Source organism: Panthera tigris, chromosome B4 (genome assembly GCF_018350195.1).
Source record: "Panthera tigris isolate Pti1 chromosome B4, P.tigris_Pti1_mat1.1, whole genome shotgun sequence".
Lineage (NCBI taxonomy): Eukaryota > Metazoa > Chordata > Mammalia > Carnivora > Felidae > Panthera > Panthera tigris.
Genome location: NC_056666.1, coordinates 87,560,098 through 87,579,187, shown reverse-complemented (window position 1 = coordinate 87,579,187; position 19,090 = coordinate 87,560,098). Strand labels below are relative to the sequence as shown.

Below are 19,090 nucleotides of genomic sequence, written 5' to 3'. Positions count from 1 at the left end.
GTAGTGCGGCCAGAGACCTGGGTTGGTGGCAAAGGACTGGGAACGTTGCTTCTGCTCTTTTCGCCTGGGCGCCAGTTCTTAAATCGCGGTGTTGGTCTGCCTCTGTACTTCCCTGACGTCCTCCCTGGGGACGCTAGACCCCACGAAGCTGACATAATTCGTCACTTCACATGCACAAGCGTTTTCGAGGCTTTAAAACACATTTAAGTTGGTTTTTTTTAGGTCAGGGGCTCGAAGGAACAGGCTAACAGTTAATTGAGCCAAACTGGCCTGGATTTGAATCTGAACTCTGAGCTGTCTAAAGAGGCAAAGTTAGGTAAAGTACTTAACCCCTATGAGCCTAACTTTCTATGGATAAAGTGAAAAAAATAGGCTCTTTGAAGGGGTTGCTGTAAGGACTAGAGGTAATGAGCCATCTTCATTATTTTTTCACATTTACATTGCGATAAGAATCTTGGCAAGGGGCGTCTTCCTCCCACAACACATCTATGTCAGCACCAAGATCACTTCTGTGGTGGATCAGTGGCTAACAGTGACTAAGACCTCACCTGTTTCTTCCATATGAAAGACAGATAGGATATAAAGTACGTATACACCATAGGATTGACATGAGGACTAAATAAGAGAGCACAGGGCCTGGCACATAGTAGTGGGGGTGAAGATTTGCTGTTAGCCCTGAGGTACTGGCCAGGGAGCCTCCTGCCAGCCTGGAGGAGAGCAGGAGGGTGAGACAGTGGACTCTTTGCTTGCCAACATAGGCATAGAAGTGGATGCCATTATCTCTTCTCACGTTGACCAAAATAGCTGTCACACGTGATTACAGCCCAAAGTCTCATGGTAGTGACTTCTAGGCTAGAAATCTACTAGAATACACACTGTGTTAAGGGAACAGTTGAGCTACCTAGGGAAAATAAGGGGTTGATCTAAGGCACTTCAATTTATCTCCTATCATCTAAAAGAGAAGATTTTCCCTACTATCCACTCTTCTTATAAAGCAGGGTCAGCAAACTATGACCCAGAAGCCAGATTCCACCCACACACCTTTCTGTAAATATTTTTTTTTTGTTTTGAGTACAGCCACATTCGTTTGTATACATTTGATCTTTGGCTACCTTCACTCTACAACAAGGTGGTTGAGTAGCTGGAACAGAGACTGTATGACCCATAAAGCTTAAACTATTTACTCCTGTTCTAAAACATGAACGGACTTGGCAGAAAGGGTTCACCCTATTTGCAGCTCTGAGGTTCTGGAGTTTTGGTGCCCTAGAATCCTTACCCTACCCCAACTGGGTTTTCTTTACAAGTTCATTTTTATCCGATCAGCAAAATCAGCACTCCTCACAGAGCAGTTGAAGGTGAGGGCTACCATAGTTTAGAAAAGCACGGTCGGGTTTGGTCTAAGTTTTGCAGGATTTAGAACGATGGAGGGAACGGTGTCCCAGGTCAGAAATCCCCATGATTGCAAATGCATAAACAAAAAGAGTGGACCTGAGAGACAGTAAGGAACATGGCCAAAAACAAAGAGACGGTCTATGGGAAATCAGACCGAGTCAGTATCAAGGGGACATAATCAAGGATGCGGGAAGCCACGCAGAGACATACATTTACTGTGGGAGGCTGTGGGTTGTGCTGCTTTGTCTCTGAGAAGGAGAACGAATGAGGAAAGCATGGTTTTGGGATGGCAGTCCTAAGGAGTTTGAAGGAAACTGGCAAGAGAAAGCAAGTTTAGGTACCCAGGGGAAAAAAAAAAAAAAACAAACCCAGCATAGAAATATGTATGTGAGGTCTCAAGGGTCAAATGGAGGGATGGAAGCAGAAAACAGAGAAGGAAGGAAATGAACAACAAACTAGATGATTTGGGCCAAGGGATAACTGTAAGGGGTAAGTCATTAATCATTCCAACTACCTGTTTATGTCCTTTCGACTAGTCTGCAATTCTCCAGGAGGGGGCAGTGCCTCGCCTGGTGCCTGACACCCAGTGATTAGCCAGTGGGTATTTATTGGATTTCAGGAAAGGGTGTGACTGACGGCAGTTGAGGACCAGGTAGTTATGGATGGCAGGTGGGAAGGGTGGGAATAAGGAGCTTGTTTGTATCTGAGATACGTTAAGCTTGAGGCAAGGCTGTTTGTGTGTTCTTTCTATGCCAGAAAGGCAAATAAGATCTAAGCAGTCAAAACACACTTGGAAAACAAGTGGCTGAAGACTACCCCCATTTTATAATTTTTAAAATGTGGATACGTTCAGGGACTATATTAAATCCAACTTCATACACCCACACTCAGTCCCTTGCTTTCTCTGTACACACACACACACACACACACACACACACACACACACACACACAGTATTAATTAGCATGATCCTAAGAAAATAAGTGGTCCATAAACAGGCTGTATTTAATGTATGGAACTTCACAGAAGGTACCAAATAATTGAGGAGCCAAGACTGAGAATGGCTTCAGTCAGACATGATTTGCTGATTTGTTTCAGCACGGTTCCCTGTGTGGCTATTGGCTGCAGCTTTGCCTGTGAGCAGAGATTGATGTACACCTTTGTGTATTTTCTACCTGTTCTTTTGACTTGAAATTGGTGCTTCAGGAAAAGGAGAGTTCTTTATATCTTTGTTGGAGTAAGTGGGGGAGTTAGAGACCCAGTTAGACCACTGCCTGTATAAACTTTAATGAATTTAAACTTGAATGAATTCCTTTTTTAAATGTTGTAACCTCTCGTGAGAAACCTCGTGTCTAGCAGTTATTGTTTAGGACTTGAAAAAAACCATGGGATCACCTTTTGCTGCCTTTCCGAATTGTCTCTAGAAAGAGAAGACCTGGCAAATTAATTCTGTAGAAGGGGAGATGAAGGCCTGTGGCTCTTTTCCCACAGATGCCTTCAGTGACTACCAAGTTGTTGGAATTGGTTGAAGGTGGTCTGGTAAGTGTTTGGAATGTGTCATGCTCAAGGAGACAGGTCCTTACCATGTCCCTTTATGTTTCTTGGATTCAGAGTTAGCCCTGGCCTGTGAACCTGTTCTTCTGGAACGCTTCGATGAATCATGAGTTCACTGAAGTCAAAGCCCTTTAATTCTTATAGCAAATACCTAGTTGTGGTGGAAATGGGCCCTGCATGCCCCCACTCAGCACGATGGCAGTGGGCCTACCTGACAGTGACTGGAAGAGCTAAGGGCCGGGCGTTGTGATGAGAGCTTGACTTGATGCCTTCTATTTCACAGTCCCATGAACTGTGATGAGGAAACTGATGAGGAAACTGAGGCACAGAGGCTGAGTTTCAAGGTTACATAATAGTAAGTGGGAGCACCTAGGACGTGACCCCAGACAGCATCACTGCAGGGCACACGCCGTTTACCATGCCAGCTGCCCGACGCTGAAGGACTCCTCTTCCTTGTTCCTATTTTGTGGTTGAGCAGATTGAGACAGAGAGGAATTAGGTGGTTTGCTCAGCTTCTACGGACACAGAAGTGTCAGAGTAAGGCCTAGATCCCAGGTTTCTGAGGCCCAGAGCTCTTTGTGATACAATGCAACGGTCCATTTTTCTTCAGGGTAAGATTAGACATAATTACTCAGTTTTGAGCCGTGACGTGAAGTGAAGCAGGGGAGCAGGGGGGTCCTGTCCACCAGGATCAGTGTCTCCGTGACAGTCCTCTAAACAAGAGGACAGGGTGAAGCATTTCAGGACCGGCTGAGGTACTAACTTTTCTGGTTCCCAGTCTGACCTGCTAGACTGCCGGCCAAATTAAACTGGGCTGCTTCACACTCATCACTAAGAGTCTGTGTGTGATTTGGGGGTGCGGATGGTGGGAGGATCCTCAGAGAACCAGGTCTCCTGTGCTGAGGAAAATTGTTTGCTCTCGTCTTACAGCAGCCTCATGCCAGCCCTCCGCCATGCGTCTGCAGCAGGGAGGAAGGTGTGGGAGAGGATGTCTGCTCTGTGGGGGGCGGGGGAGCCTTGTCTCATCATCAGGGATGAGTTTGTGGCCTCCTGACAGGGAGCCTTTCTCTCCCACCCTCGTGCTTTCTCAGAGACTGTGGAGCAGCTTGGCAGGCCCAGATTGTATAGAGGACAAAAGGTTATTGTCACCAGGACCTTCATAATGAAACCGGTCTCTTCCCTGGCTCCCCCACCGCCCCTTCCCCCGCCTCAGAGATCGCTTGCCCAGTAGTTGGATTTACAAAGGCATTTTCTTCACAGCACCCCCAGCGCTGAGTCGGTCCCTGACGCGGCCCAGCCCTCACCTTCTGTGCCTGGTGTCATTGGTCTTGGTGCCAGGATCCCGGCCTTGCCCCAGTACAGGCCAGCGCCCCTCCTCCCCAGCCCTTTGTGTCGAGCTGCTGTTGCATGATGCACATAGCTGGCAGTGTGAGCTCTGTGTTTCAACCCGCAGCCCTCTGAGCCATCTCAGGCTGTAATTTGCTGGCAAGTGTCTGTGTTACCAAGTTGAAACAACGGTTTCTCACAGCTGCCTTTGTGGCACCGGGTCCCTGCTCCTGGGCCTGCTGGTGATTTAGCTTTCTCAGTGGGATGGGTGTTCATCGTGTGCTGTGTCCGGGCACACGGGGGAACGAGCAAGCCAGGGGCCCAGGAGGACATCCATGTGGAAGGGGGTTTGTAGCTCTACCCGTGGAGTCCAGCCAGGCCCTCCAGCAGCTGTTCCTGGCCTGATGGGATTTGTAGAGAGAGCAAGGGCTAAAGAGGAAGAGAAGTCCATCGTGTGAATGCGAGATTGCTTCCAGATGGTTCTAGTTATGAGTAAAGTATACCAGAATTCTTTCCTTAAGCAAAGCCTTTCCAACATTTATGATGGTCTTATTTCCGAGGAAGGCTGGACCCGTAACTTGAGATGGCCTGGCTTAGTACAGAGTTTATGGCTTTGGGAGATAGGCTCCATGGTCTCTGGAGCTCGCTCTGCCAAGACTCTGGAGCCTTGGGCAAATCTTGGACCTGGGTCTCTCATTTGTAAAATGCTTCCTTTGCCCCTTGCTGCCAACCTCTGTGTCTGGCGGGGAATGGACTTTGCTTTGCTTTTCAGAGTTTCTGGAAAAGACCAGTTCCATTAGAAATATTCCAGCGATGGCAACCTTTCATTTTAACCTTTATTTATTTTTGAGACAGAGCATGAACGGGGGAGGGGCAGAGAGAGAGGGAGACACAGAATCGGAAGCAGTCTCCAGGCTCTGAGCCATCAGCCCAGAGCCGGACGCAGGGCTCAAACTCACGCACCGCGAGATCGTGACCTGAGCTGAAGTCGGACGCTTAACCGACTGAGCCACCCAGGCGCCCCGCAACCTTTCATTTTAATCTCTAGCAGCCCTTAACTCTTTATGATTCTAACTTGATGACACATCAGGGTCATTTTCCTCCGCTGAATTTCCTTTACAATCCGGGATTTTTCCACTGGGGGCAGAGTGGGGTCAGCCACCATTTTCTCCTTTTAGTACTCATTGCTTTTATTAAGGCAAAGGAAATATTTTTCTATTCTGAGTGCTCTCTAGCACAGTAGCCACTAGCCACATGTGGCCATTTAAATTTATATTAGTTAAAATTAAATAAGATGAAAATTTTCTTTCCCAGGTCGCACTAGCCACATGTCAATTGCTCAGTAGCCGGATGTGGCTAGTGGCTCCTGAACTGAACAGTGCACAGATACGGAACATGGCCATCACCACAAAAAGTTGTACTGGATGACCCTGCAGTCTGGGTAACGTAAGAGCATGGGTCTAGCTGAGGTGGAGAACATACAAGGAGCGGTAACTGAACATCCCAATGGCAGAGAGTTTAAAAAAAAAAAAAAAAGACAGCTGAGCACAGACAGGGTAAGCAAGTGAAATGGCATGGCCACATTCTATGGCTTCTGGACTCACTCCTGTTAGCCTCTGAGTTGGCTGCGGTATGGGCGTCATTCCACTTTGTAGATGTTCAGAGGCATCAGTCACTGTGTTTAGGGACAACTCATCTCTAGCGGTCACTACTTGGCAAGCCTGTTGGTCAGCCAGAAGGAAGAACCATGTCCTTTGCCCTACCTCCCTTGCCCTGCCTTGCCCTGCCTTGCCCATTGCCTGCTGGACTGGTGCTTTTGTTTCTCTTCTCCTTTTACTTCTTGGGGAGTATTTCAGACCCTGAGGAGCTGATTAAAAAGCAACTTCACTTCCAACCCTTTGCATGCTGTTTGGGGTGAACTTTAATTCTCCATCTGCAGCCTGGAACCCAACTCAGGGATGAGAGCCACAGCACCACAGCATTGGGCTTCTTACCAATAGATAATCCAAACATTTTCTGGAGGGAAACTCACTGGAGGCAGCCTCAAGCATGGTCTGGAGCTACTGGGTCGAGTTTTACAACTATTGTAGATATGGCTTCTGTCTTATTCTTCACTGCTCTTTTCAGTGCCCTCTGACAACACATTCAGGCAGGCTGACAGCAAAGTGGAAAAGCAGATTGAGAAATGCCACAGAATGCTTTATGAAGCCAACTCCAGAGCTGCACCCGCATATAATATAAATTGATTTATTGAATCAAGCACAGAAGCCCTGTTACCAAAACCCCAGGCTTTATCCTCGGGAGGACCACCTATTAAAGCAGCCCCAACTGACAGTCCTCATTAGCTTTTCCACTGATCCCCAGGCAGTTTTTAAAGGGACAGTGTCCCTCTTTTGGGCCTGAATTTATATGTTGGCCATGCCTGTGAGTCTAATTAGCTTAGCATTATTAATCTTACTTGGAAAGCCTGCGTTTTCTGTAACAGCTTGACTCTTGAGTTTTAAAGAGTAATTGGAAATTTCAAACCCTGTCCTTTTCCCTCTTTTTGTTTTTAATTACTTTTAACCCAATCTTTGGAAACCTACCTGCAGGTGTCTCTTGACTAGCAAGCATCGTTGGAGCACCAAAGGGTTTCTCAGTCCCGTCTTGGTGCAAATCCTGACACTACTGTTGTGCCACAGATCTCATGGGGAGACTTTTTAAACCCACCAGAGAAATATCACATTTTAATTTTATAATTACTTCACAAGAAAGCAGGCCTTCCCCTAGTTAAACCTGGTATTAATTTCCTCCTAGCAACTTGTATTCTCATAACTTAATGATTATGGGCCACCTTGGCAGCAATGTGGAAATCTGACTTTGCAGAGGAAGGAGGGGCTTGAATTTCAGAGAATTTTAACCCTATAAATTGTCCAGGATGGGCATTGGCTGGGGCAGGGAATAGGCGCCTGGAAAGTCCTTGCGTTCCAAGTTCCGGTGCAGCCTAGAGCCAAAGTCCGAGTGGGTCAGCCTCACACGGGGAGTGGCCTTTCTCAGGGCTCCCAGAGCCAAGATGATGAATGGTTATTTGCCGTGTGCATGTTCTGCGTCTTTTCGGGATTTGCAGCTCTGGCTTCAGGAGCAGCAGGGAAGCAAGCCTGCCCTGCGGTGTGCAGCATATCTCCTGACAGTGATAAATGACTCCTTGTTCCCCACCCCCCTCCCCGCCTTTCTGCCCCTATGGCCAGAGGAAGCTATGAGGCATTTTACAAATGATTGGAAGCCAAGACAGGCATTGTCAGGCCACAGGAAGCGGAAAGGAAAGAGATGCCCAACTGGCTTGCTCCCTATTGATCATCCACACACACACACCTTTCTGCTCCCATGATAGGAGTAAATTTCTCGTTCCTAAAGTGGCCAAAGTACTTCCAAGCTTTTCTTTCCCCCGAGACCCTTTGAACAGCCATAGCATGTCTATACCCACTGATAGGCTCCTAAGCAGAGTCTGGTCCCTGCTTTTCCCCGGTGACCATTGTCTGGGGCTATGCAGTACATGTGTGGTGGGGACTTAGCTCCAGGTCCTCTGGGGAAGCTTTACGATGTCAAATGCTTGCATAAATTCTGGTTAAAATAGCCAGTGTCCTTTTAACCAAGCCCCACCCCCAGGGCAGGGAGGCACGTGTCTTTATACTTAGCAAGCCTTTATTGTATACTTGCTGTATATTAGGCACTGAGCAGTAGTTACGAACAGGGATGTGGAGCCAGACTTTCTGACTGGGCCAGTCCCCAGGTGCAGCTTGGACATACATGTCACCTTGGTTTTCCCACATGTAAAGGGGGTTGATGATGGTACCTAATAATAGGACATCAAGAGCTAGTGTGGTCGTGTGCATTCAACAAAGTCTGGCATACAATAAGTGCTCTGTGTGCCCAATAATATAATCATCAGATATTATGGAGAGTGAGATGGTCGGCAAGGTCTGATCCTTGTCTCAGAAGGTTCACAATCCAATAGGTGTTGAGTTGCTGGTTTCTTGAGGTAATGGGAGGCAGTTTAGAGAAACAAGAGACTGAAGGAAGGTCAAGTGTGCTGGCTACTTCTACCTGGCAGGTCTGTCCCACAGCTGTTGTGCCGGATGATCACGAACAAGGGGGGTGTTATCTGTGGGCAGAGGCTCCCTCAGTACAAGTAGGAATCCGCTCTATCCCTGAGTGCTGACGGATAGGGTGTTTTGTTTGTTTGTAGGTCGTTTTGTTTGTTTGTTTTTATGGGTTTTTCTGGTCCATACATTGATTCTACTGTTGTTTTTTTGTTTTGTTTTTTTAGTCCTGGATGCTGGACTTTTTAAAGTGCCATTGCAGCCCTCCTGAGCTGTACCGTACCGAAGGTGCTGGCATACCACGCCCCTCAGTAGCCCTCATGTAGGATCTTGTCACATAGGACTGTGTCACTTCATGGGGATGACCAGCTGACTAAGGGACTGGCTTTCTGGAAATTTATTGAACAACACCATTTTACCTATAAATCCATTAAATTCTCAAGAGTGTGGGAATTAGATCTTTTGGAATTGTGTATAAATAGAGCAAGACAGAATGTAGAACTTATTTATAAAAGGGGGGTTTAAAGAAACACTCGTGGCTGTGTTAGAGGCAGTGGTGGTTTTTAAGAGGGCGAACTGGGGCTGGGAAAGACTTAGTGGAGAAGGCTGTGTTTGAATCAACAGTCTGAAATAGGAGAGGAGTTTTAAGAGAGTTGAGGGACAAAGGGAAAGACCTTCTGTATGGAGGGCACAATACAAGTGGAAGCCCACAGCTAAAATAAGATGTGGGTTTTGGGAATATAGAAAGAAGCCAGAGGTAATATTCAGAATAGTTTCAATAGTCAGCATGGAAGAATAGGCTCCATGTGGGTCCTAGAAGCCCCTGCTGTGCCAGGCATTAACTTTTTTGTTTTATTTATTTATTTTGAGAGAAAGAGAGAGAGGGAGGGAGACTCCCAAGCAGGTTCCGTGCTGTCAGTGCAGAGCCTGACCTGGGACTCGATCTCAGGAACCATGAGATCATGACCTGAGCCAAAATCAAGAGTCAGATACTTAAAAATTGACCGAGCCACCCAGGTACCCTTTGCATTAACTCTTTATTTACCACACTGTGGAGATTCCAGGGGAGGGTCCAGAATACCAGACAAGGGCACCTGGGGGCTTGGGACAGTCATTATTTGCCAAGCAGTACAGAAGAGTTTCAACCTCTGTGTGTACTTATATTGGTATGTATCAGCTAGAGAACATTGCTGGTGGTGGCCTAACATAAGTGGCATGTAGAAGCGATCGAGAGGGTGCGGGGCAGTGGTGGTTAGTCCAGTAACCCAGCAATCTAGGTAAGTAGGTTCAGGTCAGCTCATGTGAAACTTTGAATGCGGTGCTAAGGGTGGCAAGAACTAACATCTTATTTTCTCAACCATAAGAGCTCTGCACCTCTGTAAAGTATGAAAATGACACACAGCACGGCAGAAATATGGAGCTGATGGTATATTTAGAAAGACATATGGTCCAATCCTCAGCCTATTTATAAGATCCTGTTTTTAAGGAAATTCCAGAGAAGTGAGTGCTACAACACTCCACCAAATTTCCAGGTACTTAACCACCCTTCCAAGGAAACATTTTCCTGTGCCCAGCCTATATTCCTCCAGTTACAAAATTTCACTCTCAAGCAGAGCTTGATAAAGTTTTTTCTTTTCCCTGCCACCCTTACCTGCACACAAGGTTTCATAACAGGGAGTCAGTGTTGCTGGCTTCAAGCTGACAGCTCCATGAAGGTGCTAACCCTCTGTGGCTCGGGGATGTCTTCATCAGATGCAGCTGAGGTGCTAATTTAAAGCCCCTAGGTTCTGGACTTAACCCAGGAATCCACATAGCAGAGTTGGGCAATGACCACTCCAAACTTTCAATGATTTCATCCTACTTCCATGCTCGTCTTACCTTTAGATAAGTAAATCAAAGACTTATTCAGGGCCAGGGTAAGGTTTGTCGGTCCCTTGCTCAAGAACCAAACATACATCTTTCTATAAGAACTAGAAATGCTGATAATACATTTGCTTTTTCACCTTGTTGCTCTGGTAAAAGCCATAATGCTCTACCAATTCTAGGTTTAGCTTCTATGAGGATTAAATCAGCTTTGTCGGTTACCCCGGTTAAATCAAATGCAATCCACCGTGCTCAGGAACTTAAAGGAGAGAGCACAGGTGATCTCTGTGTGATCTCTGGGGCATGATCAGTTTTGGCCATTCCTCATTCAGTGGCACGGGTGTTGTGTCGGGCACTGTAGATACAAAGCAGATTAAAACAATCTTCACCCTCATGGTGCTTCTAGCCAAGTATAGGACAAACCCATACCGAAAGTGGAAGAGGATTATTTCCCCACAGCGAAGCTTTTTCATCTGGAATGATTATTAAAAACACTCCAGAATTCCTGAGGTCTCAGAATCTCTATTTTTTTAAAACCTCTCAGGTGATTCCTGGACGTCCTTAAACATTGGCTTTGGGCAGCCCCAGATTCTTCTTGTAGTTATGAGCCGCAGCTTGCAGAAATGATTGGTTACAGAACCCTGGGCAGCCTGGACTCTTTACCAGATTTGTGACCCCTCACCCCTGGCTTTCTTCCTGCTGTTGTTCAGGAACTTCTTTGTCCACCTGTGTGGGCCAAGGAGCGTGTTCAGGAAGCGTCATGGACTGGACTGTCCGTGAAAAATGAAAGGTGATATCAAACGCTTTGATGCCTACAGGGGGTCAGAGTTGAGCCGATTCTTCTCCTCCCTTATTGATGTCATGGTCATAACTTGCATAGTCCAGGCCCCAGGCACAGTATAAATACTTAGAGTAGTTAGGAGATGGTGCTCCCAGGGCATCTAACTTGCTGGTTTCTCATTCCTCTTCAACCCAAGTAAATGATACTCCCTCCCCAGATTTGCCTAATCCTTTCAAATGGTCTTGGATCACCCTGTGAAAAACTGGGCATGTACGTGTGAGGGTTTAAAGAGTGCAACTTACTATCAGCAAAACAATTTGAAAGCCAGACCTCAGTGATCTTGAATATCCACCCTATTGGCAAGAGAAGAAAAAGCCTAAGAAGGTGGTATGTTTAAACTTCTAAACCTGGGGACTAGGCTTTTAGAAAATTTGTATGAAGGGCATCTGGCTGGCTCAGTTAGAAGAGCGTTTTGACTCTTGATCTTGAGCCCCCTTTTGGGGGTAGAGATTACTTAAAATGAATAAATAAAAACTTTTAAAAAATTGTATAATTTACCCTGATGATGAGGATTAGTAATTAAGCAATCTTGTCGGAAATCATGACATTTCATGGTATTTACATAGATTCATAGCTCCTCAAAGATGTCGGAGAACCGTGGCTGAGAGCACAGTGCACTTTGGGGTGAGCCTGGAAGCGAGCCTGACCTCTATTTCCTAGTGGTGTGACCTCCATTTTCTTACTTGGGTTAATGTTAATATCTGTCCCACAAAGTTGTTCTAAGAATTATATATGTTTTTGGACACCTGGGTGGCTCAGTCGACTAAGCGTCCAACTTCAGCTCAGGTCATGATCTCACAGTTCGTGTGTTTGAGCCCCGCATCAGGCTCTGTGCAGACAGCTGCTTTGGATTCTGTGTCTTCCTGTCTGCCCCTACCCCGCTTGTGCACGCTCGCACTCTCTCTCTCTCCCCCTCAAAAATAAACAAACATTAAAAAAATTAAAAAGAAAAAGAATTACATGCTTTAAAAACCTAAGTGCTTTGAACAGTCCCCAGAAGAAAGTGAGCATACAGTGAGTGGGGGGTGTGTTGGAACTCTGTGAGTGTTACAGCTGAGGTGGCAGCACAGTTAACAGTTGTTGCCTGTACCATCCATTGTCTAAAACAGTGGGGCCACCTTGATACAGGAGCGTGCTGTGTTCTTCCCACTGGTAAAGATCAGCAGCCATTGCCCAGGCCTGTGCTTCTTATCTTAAGGCTTGAGTAATGTTAGGATCAACAGAAGATTCCAGAAGACTGGGTTTCAACTGAAGATTTTGGGGGTAGGGGAGGATATTTTTGTGTGTGGAAATAAATGTTATGTATATGATTATTATGCAAAAATTCTTGCTTTTTCGGATAAAGCAGAAGACTTGAAAAAGGTTTGATGCCTACTTTGAGATACTTGAGCTCTGCCCCAGGTGATATTACCAGTTCAAAGACACACGAATGGAAATACTGAAATGCTGTAGCATAGAGTGGAGTCCCAGTGCACAAAGGCCTTCCCCAAGGGGCACCGTAGAACTTGGTGCTCCTGTGTATAAATATCAATATGTCCAAAGAGAGAGAAGCTTTGTGAGTCAGGGCTACAAGATCAGCTCAAGGAACTGGCCTCTGCAGTAAAACCCTCTTTGTAGGGAACAATATATTTGCTGTTGTCTCCCCACCATTCCTGGCTATGGGGTCAATTTTGGTTATCTCCTGATTTGTATATATTGACTTGGTTTCATACAGTATAAAGGCCAATGTCAATGAAATTCATGTTTGTCGCAGAATAAACGGTCCCTGAGAAAGCAGAAATCATTCCATATTTGTGTGCTCATAAAATAAGGATCTGTGATTCATACCTGTGGGAGATCTAAATGTTATTGATTAGAATATGAAGCTCTCCTCACCACGTGCTAATGCACACCAAGTGGGTACTGAATCAAAAATAGCTTCAAAATCTGAAATCTCCCTAAAAGTCCTGCAGAATGTTTTATCCTGAAATATGATTGGTTCTGTTTTGCATACACATGTGACAAATTACATTTTCAAAAGACTGATTCAAAGCATTTTCTTTTGTGTGAATCCTTTTCCACTGCTAACCTTGGGCCCATGAGTTAAGGGATGGCCTTTATATTATTTAACTCCACATTCCCAGCACCTGTGCTAGTAAATATTTATGAATGGTTCTAGTAGAACCCATTGCTCTCATCTGGTCCAAACCTGAGCTCCTGATTTGGAGCTACTAGGATCAGGTTCTTTACCCAAATTTTCAACTGTGGATAGGGACCCGTTAGTGGGTTGTGAAAGCAATTTAGTGTATGGAGATGAACATTTTATTTTTTTTTAAATTTTTTTTTTCAACGTTTTTTTATTTATTTTTGGGACAGAGAGAGACAGAGCATGAACGGGGGAGGGGCAGAGAGAGAGGGAGACACAGAATCGGAAACAGGCTCCAGGCTCCGAATCGTCAGCCCAGAGCCTGACGTGGGGCTCGAACTCACGGACCGCGAGATCGTGACCTGGCTGAAGTCGGACGCTTAACCGACTGCGCCACCCAGGCGCCCCTGGAGATGAACATTTTAAACAAATTAGCTGGTGTAGGGAGTAAAGGACATCTCAGTGTGTAGTACACGGTAAGGGTAAATATTGCTTTCCAAATGTGTTTGTGTATACACCGGGTTATCAGGATCTGCTCTAAGCCAGTGGACTCTCCCCAAGAACATGGGCCAGTGCAGTGAAAGCGAGCTCTGATGCCTCATGCTATCACCCACAGGCCCAGTTTAGGAAGAGGAGTCTTTAGGCCAAATTAGAAGAACGATTACCGCTCCCAGAACTCCAGGCAGGATCTGGTTCAGGCATGCTGGTGGTAAGAAGGGGCGAGGTATGCATTTTCCCAGGGCTTGTGGGTCAGCCCTGTTAATCGGAGGATTTCCTCAAGGGCATCCACAATGTCAGGGAACAGAGCTTGGGCCCCATTATGGAGAAAGGCTTTCTGGAGGGAGAGCCAGAAGGTTCTCCCTTTCATTTGTTTCTCTCAGAGACAGACATACACAAGTTAGGCAGCATTGCACCCCCAAATTATATCACCCGATACTAATCACACTTTGACAGCATACTGTTTGAGCCTGAATCCAGACTGTACGGTATTAGCACAAGAACATCAGCCTGTATACAGCTCAGGGCCTACAGACCTCAAGTAATTTAAATGATGCTCTGAGGATCAAAGGAGAAAACAAGTTAGCATTTGTTTGTAGAGCTTTGGTCCCACAGGGAGCTTTCCCAGGAATCATGTAATCAAGATACCCCTCGACACTAACTCCTAGCAAAGAATCCAGGGACCCAAGGCATCAAAATATGACCCCATCCCCCAAATTTAGATTTACAAAGAACTAAAGCCTGCTATATAATGGCAAGCTGTGGCAGAAACGTTGGCTTTGCCTAGAAATATCTTAAAGGATACTTCTAAACCCTCTAACTACCTGCTGGATGAGGGACTTTTCTCAGCCTCTTCCAACTCACCCTGGGGCCACAACGGCTGCCTCTCATCCTTATTCCAGAACTCTGGTTTGAGCCTGATATCGTTAGCCTTAGCTCAGATTCCCCCTCCCTGTGACGGTTCAGTGACATTTTCCCAGCATATTAAGATTTGATCCAAAGACAAATTTAGGAAGTTTCTGGGGATTTCTTAACTATGAGTCTTTGAAACCAGAAAAAGAAAGGCCTCTTGAAAGAAGATATTAAAAAATAAGAGTAAGATCTAATAAAATTCAAAATATTCTCGTGTTACTTTAAAGGAAACGCACGCACTTGTAGATTTTGGTGCAGTGAGGAGGGCCCTACCCGTTGAAGGGCCACCTCAAGGAGCAGAAAGCAGCCTCCATTTACTGCTCTGTGGCTTTGGGTTTGATGCCTGTGGAAATACAGATGGCTGGCAGGAAGAAGGAAGTATGACATGACTGCCAACTTTGTGTTGCTTTTTCCAGGAAGGTCTGGGCAGGGTAGGTACGGAGAAAGGCGAGGCAGGGGAGAGCCTCTGTGGATTCCGTGAATTGCTGAGTTGGGGTGGTGCCAAGCTCTTAAAAGCCATGAGTGGCATTTGGGCTGCAGTCATGCGTCTACTCCTGACCAGCCAGGTCCAGGTGGTGTTTCATCCCAGTCTCCTGGGATTCAAGCTGTGTTGAGATTTCGTGGTAGGAAGCAGGAGTGGGAACCAAAGACCTAGACACTTCTGCCCACCAGCCTCTATCCACACCTGCTCAGGCCCTATGCGGTGCGGCCCTGTCTGTCTAAGACCTGGTTTCTGCTATGAGCAAAATGAGACTTCCTGTGGCTTTTACCTTCCTCCCAGAAGGGGCACTCAGCTTCTAGCTGAGGGAGAATTCTCCTTTAATGCCTGTTTTAGACCAACCCAAAAGCTTCCCCTTCGTATTATTAGCTCTGAGGTATCTTTTTGAGTCTTTGATTCTTCCCTTTAGAGTAGAAAAATGGACTTTCCTGACTAAAGTTGCACAGGTGCTGTCCTTCATGCTTCGATACCATTAGCAGCAATAGAAAAAGTATGAGTTGGGGTATCTTGGGAGTTCAGCAAGAAGCCATTTTCCTGCGGGGATGTGCTGTATTCCTGCCTGTGCTCACCAGTTATCTGTGCTCTACATCTGCAGTGAAAAAAGAATGGGGCTTCTAAGACCTTGATGGTCACAATTTGGTTAAATAGCACCTTATCCTTCCCAAAGGACTTGTCAGACATATTTGCATTTGATCCTTGAAGCTTCTCATGGGGAATCCAGCTGAAGAAGCATGTTCAGTGAGGTTGAGGGACTTTCCCAAGGTCACACAACTGGTTCGCTTGCGGACTGCGCTGTGACTTCAAAACCTCTGACTCCGGGCCTGATGTTCCACAGTATACCATAGCAGAGGAAAAGGAGAATGTAGGAAGAAAGCTTCCCAGGGGAGGACAGGCATCCTGGGCCACACTGAGAGGTCAACTATTAGAAGAATGTGACTCACTGGTGTGTGTCATTGGAATCATATGAGTGGTTCGTCGGCATTAGGCAGTCCTGGAGGGGTCACGTTCTTCTTAAATGACTTTGAAGTATCGCTGAGGGAATCAAGACTTAGGGACATGAGTGTCATTTCTCTCTGTCTTTCTAATTAGAAGTCCTGATTTGGGAAAGAAAGAAGATCACGGGAAGTGATCGAGGTAGACCATGCCACAGTGTGAACTTTGGGTTCCTGGCCTGTGGGTTAAGATGTCCAAATGGGGACTCTGGCTGGGAATGCAGGAATCTGGCAAAGACATAGAAGAACTTTCTTAGTGGGAGACTTGCCTCAAGTTATTCTGGGAGAAATATGTCTAGGTCACACTATGTACCCTAGAGAACCACATAACGAGAAAAACTACCATTCTGGAGGTAGAACTTGGGAATTACAAGGAGAAAGTAATAGGCAAGAAGATCATGGGTGCTATTTTTTTTTTATAACTTTGTTATTTACGAATATACTTTGGTAATAAAGGTGAACCTAAAATTTTAATGTAAAGAGGTAAAAAGAAGTCCAAGGTATCACTGATAGGAAGGACTCAGCCCTGAATTTCGGCCATAAAAAAGCGTACCATTAAAGCAAAATGAATGGGGGAAGCCAACACTTGGTTATGTCTTTGGATGGAAGCATGTGTGCTAAGGAGGAAGTACGAGCGTTCGTCCATCTGTTCATCCACTTAGCTGGTATCTACTTTACGTGCACAGTGTGCCTGCACAGTTGTCCACAGGAGGGAATAGCAGTGAATAAGACCAAAATGCCTGCCTTCATTGAGCTAATGTTCCAGGGCAGGGGTGGGGGGAGATGTAAACAAGTAAACAAACTTAATAGGTAGTTTCAAATTGTGTTATGTAAGCACCATGAAGAGCTGAAGCCTGGTCAGCTGGAGCACTCAGAGAAGGCTGGGAGGACCTGGGGGAAGAATGGCCCAGGCACAGGGGACAGCAAGGCCCCCTCCCCACCCCCCATGGCATGTCCTAGAGCCAGCCAGAGAGCTGGCGTGAGGAGAGCACAGTGGCGTGATAACAGATGTCAGAGCGGCGTGCAAAGATCAGATCACACGGGGCCTTGTCGTTGGGTTATGTTTTGTATGGAAAGCCAATGGGGAATTTTAAGCTGAGGAGTGAGGACTGTCGGTGAAAAAAGAGAAGTGGTTGTGGGAGACTGGCTAGCAGGCTGCTCGGCCGGTCTGTAAATATAAGCAAACCTCTCTCTCTCTCTCTCTCTCTCTCTCTCTCAAAAAAAAAAAAAAAAAATCACAAAACTGACCCTGAGACGAGATGTGTTCACCCTGGAGGAGTCCTGTAGTTGCTACTCGTCAGAAGGGTGAGAGGACACCAGTGCGCCTGTACAGGGACCTCTTGAGTTCAGATGTTCAGAGAATGCACAGAGCAGCGCCCAGCCAGCTAAAACCAGAGGCAGGCGAGGGACGTGCCTGTGGGTGAGGCATCAGCTGCAAACTGCACCCCTGAGACCCGGGAAGCAGTCCGGGAGAGCAAGAGAGCGCTTTGTTTTTTGTTTTGTAAATCTGTGTAGAACAGAGTAAAGCCGCTGCCTGAGGTACATGGCATTCATTGATTTGCTCACTTCGTCAGCTATTTGCTGGGCACTCGTTATGCATCGGGCACTCTCTCCAATACCAGGGATGCCACATGTGGTGAGACGAACACCTCTGTCCTCACAGAACTTAATGGGGGAAGGGGGTGCAGGGGAGCAGTACAGAAAAACATCAGGAAGTAAAATACTTTTAAGTGTTAGATGGGGGTGGATGGCAAGAACAAAAATAAAACAGAAGGGGAATAAGAAAATTGGGGGAGGGGAGCAATGTTAAAGAAGGTCATTTCATTACTTGGCTTTTATTTAGAGTATGATGGGTAAATCATTGGGGGGTTTGAGCAGGGTAATGACGCTATCTGACATTTTAAAATAATTACTCTGGGTGCTCTGAGAATAGAGATAAAGGACAAAACTGAGCGGTTTTTCAGCACCTTCGCCGCCATCACCCTGATCCTGGCACCGTCTGCTCTTACCTAGATAATTGCAGGGAGGTCTGGTGAGGGGATTGCAATTGCGTGGGCAAGAGAAGGTACTGGACCTGTTTGTTGGAAAGGGAGGGGTGACAGTATTTGGCAGAATGTCAACAGACAAAGCCCTCAATTCATTGCTGTTGTATTTGCCTCTTACTAGAAGATCAGGTGGGGGAGGAATTCTAGGCTGCCAGCAAGGAAAGCAGTCAAAAGGTGGAGGGTCATTAGAGTGATGGAACCATGGATGCGAAGTGGCCTGAGAGCCCCAGCGAGAGAGGAGAGATAGCTCACAGTGGGAGTCTCTGAGGAAAGATGTCCTTGGTGCTGGGGAGCCTTAAGGAAGATCATCAGGAAGTAGGTTGGGAGTTATGAAGCCAGGATTCCAGAAGCATCATTCACACATGTAAAATTACTGAGCATAACAGCAGGGGAAAGAGTGGGAAGCCACCTGTGAACCTAGGGGGGAGTCATCAGGGAGGATGGGAGAGCATCCTGACGGCGAGGCTGGGGGTGTGTGAGCAGGTGGAGGGGCTGACTCAGTGGCAGCAGGCCTCGGTCTGGAAGGGTGAGTGAGGTGGGAGCAGTCACTGCCTCCCTCTTACCTTAGGAGTCACGGGGCATTGAAATACACCAATGGCGGGGCGCCTGGGTGCCTCAGTCCGTTAAGCGTCCGACTCTTGCTTTTGGCTCGGGTCCTGATCTCAAGGTTCGTGAGATCAAGCCCCGTGTCAGGCTCAGGGCTGATAGCGCTGATCCTGCTTGGAGTTCTCTCCCTGTCTCTGCCCCTCCCCCACTCTCTCGCTCGCTTGCACTCTCCCTCTCTCAAAATAAGTTAACATTAAAAAAAAGAAAAGATGGGGCGCCTGGGTGGCTCAGTCGGTTAAGCGTCCGACTTCGGCTCAGGTCATGATCTCACAGTCTGTGGGTTCGAGCCCCGCATCAGGCTCTGTGCTGACAGCTCAGAGCCTGGAGCCTGCTTCGGATTCTGTGTCTCCCTCTCTCT

The 19,090-nt window shown here is 46.6% G+C and overlaps 1 protein-coding gene across 1 annotated transcript in view; it reads left to right on the top strand.

Annotated features, from left to right (window-relative positions):
- PPM1H (protein phosphatase, Mg2+/Mn2+ dependent 1H) overlaps positions 1 to 19,090 on the top strand; it is a 260,873-nt gene that overhangs the window by 191,042 nt on the left and 50,741 nt on the right. The window lies entirely within an intron of this gene.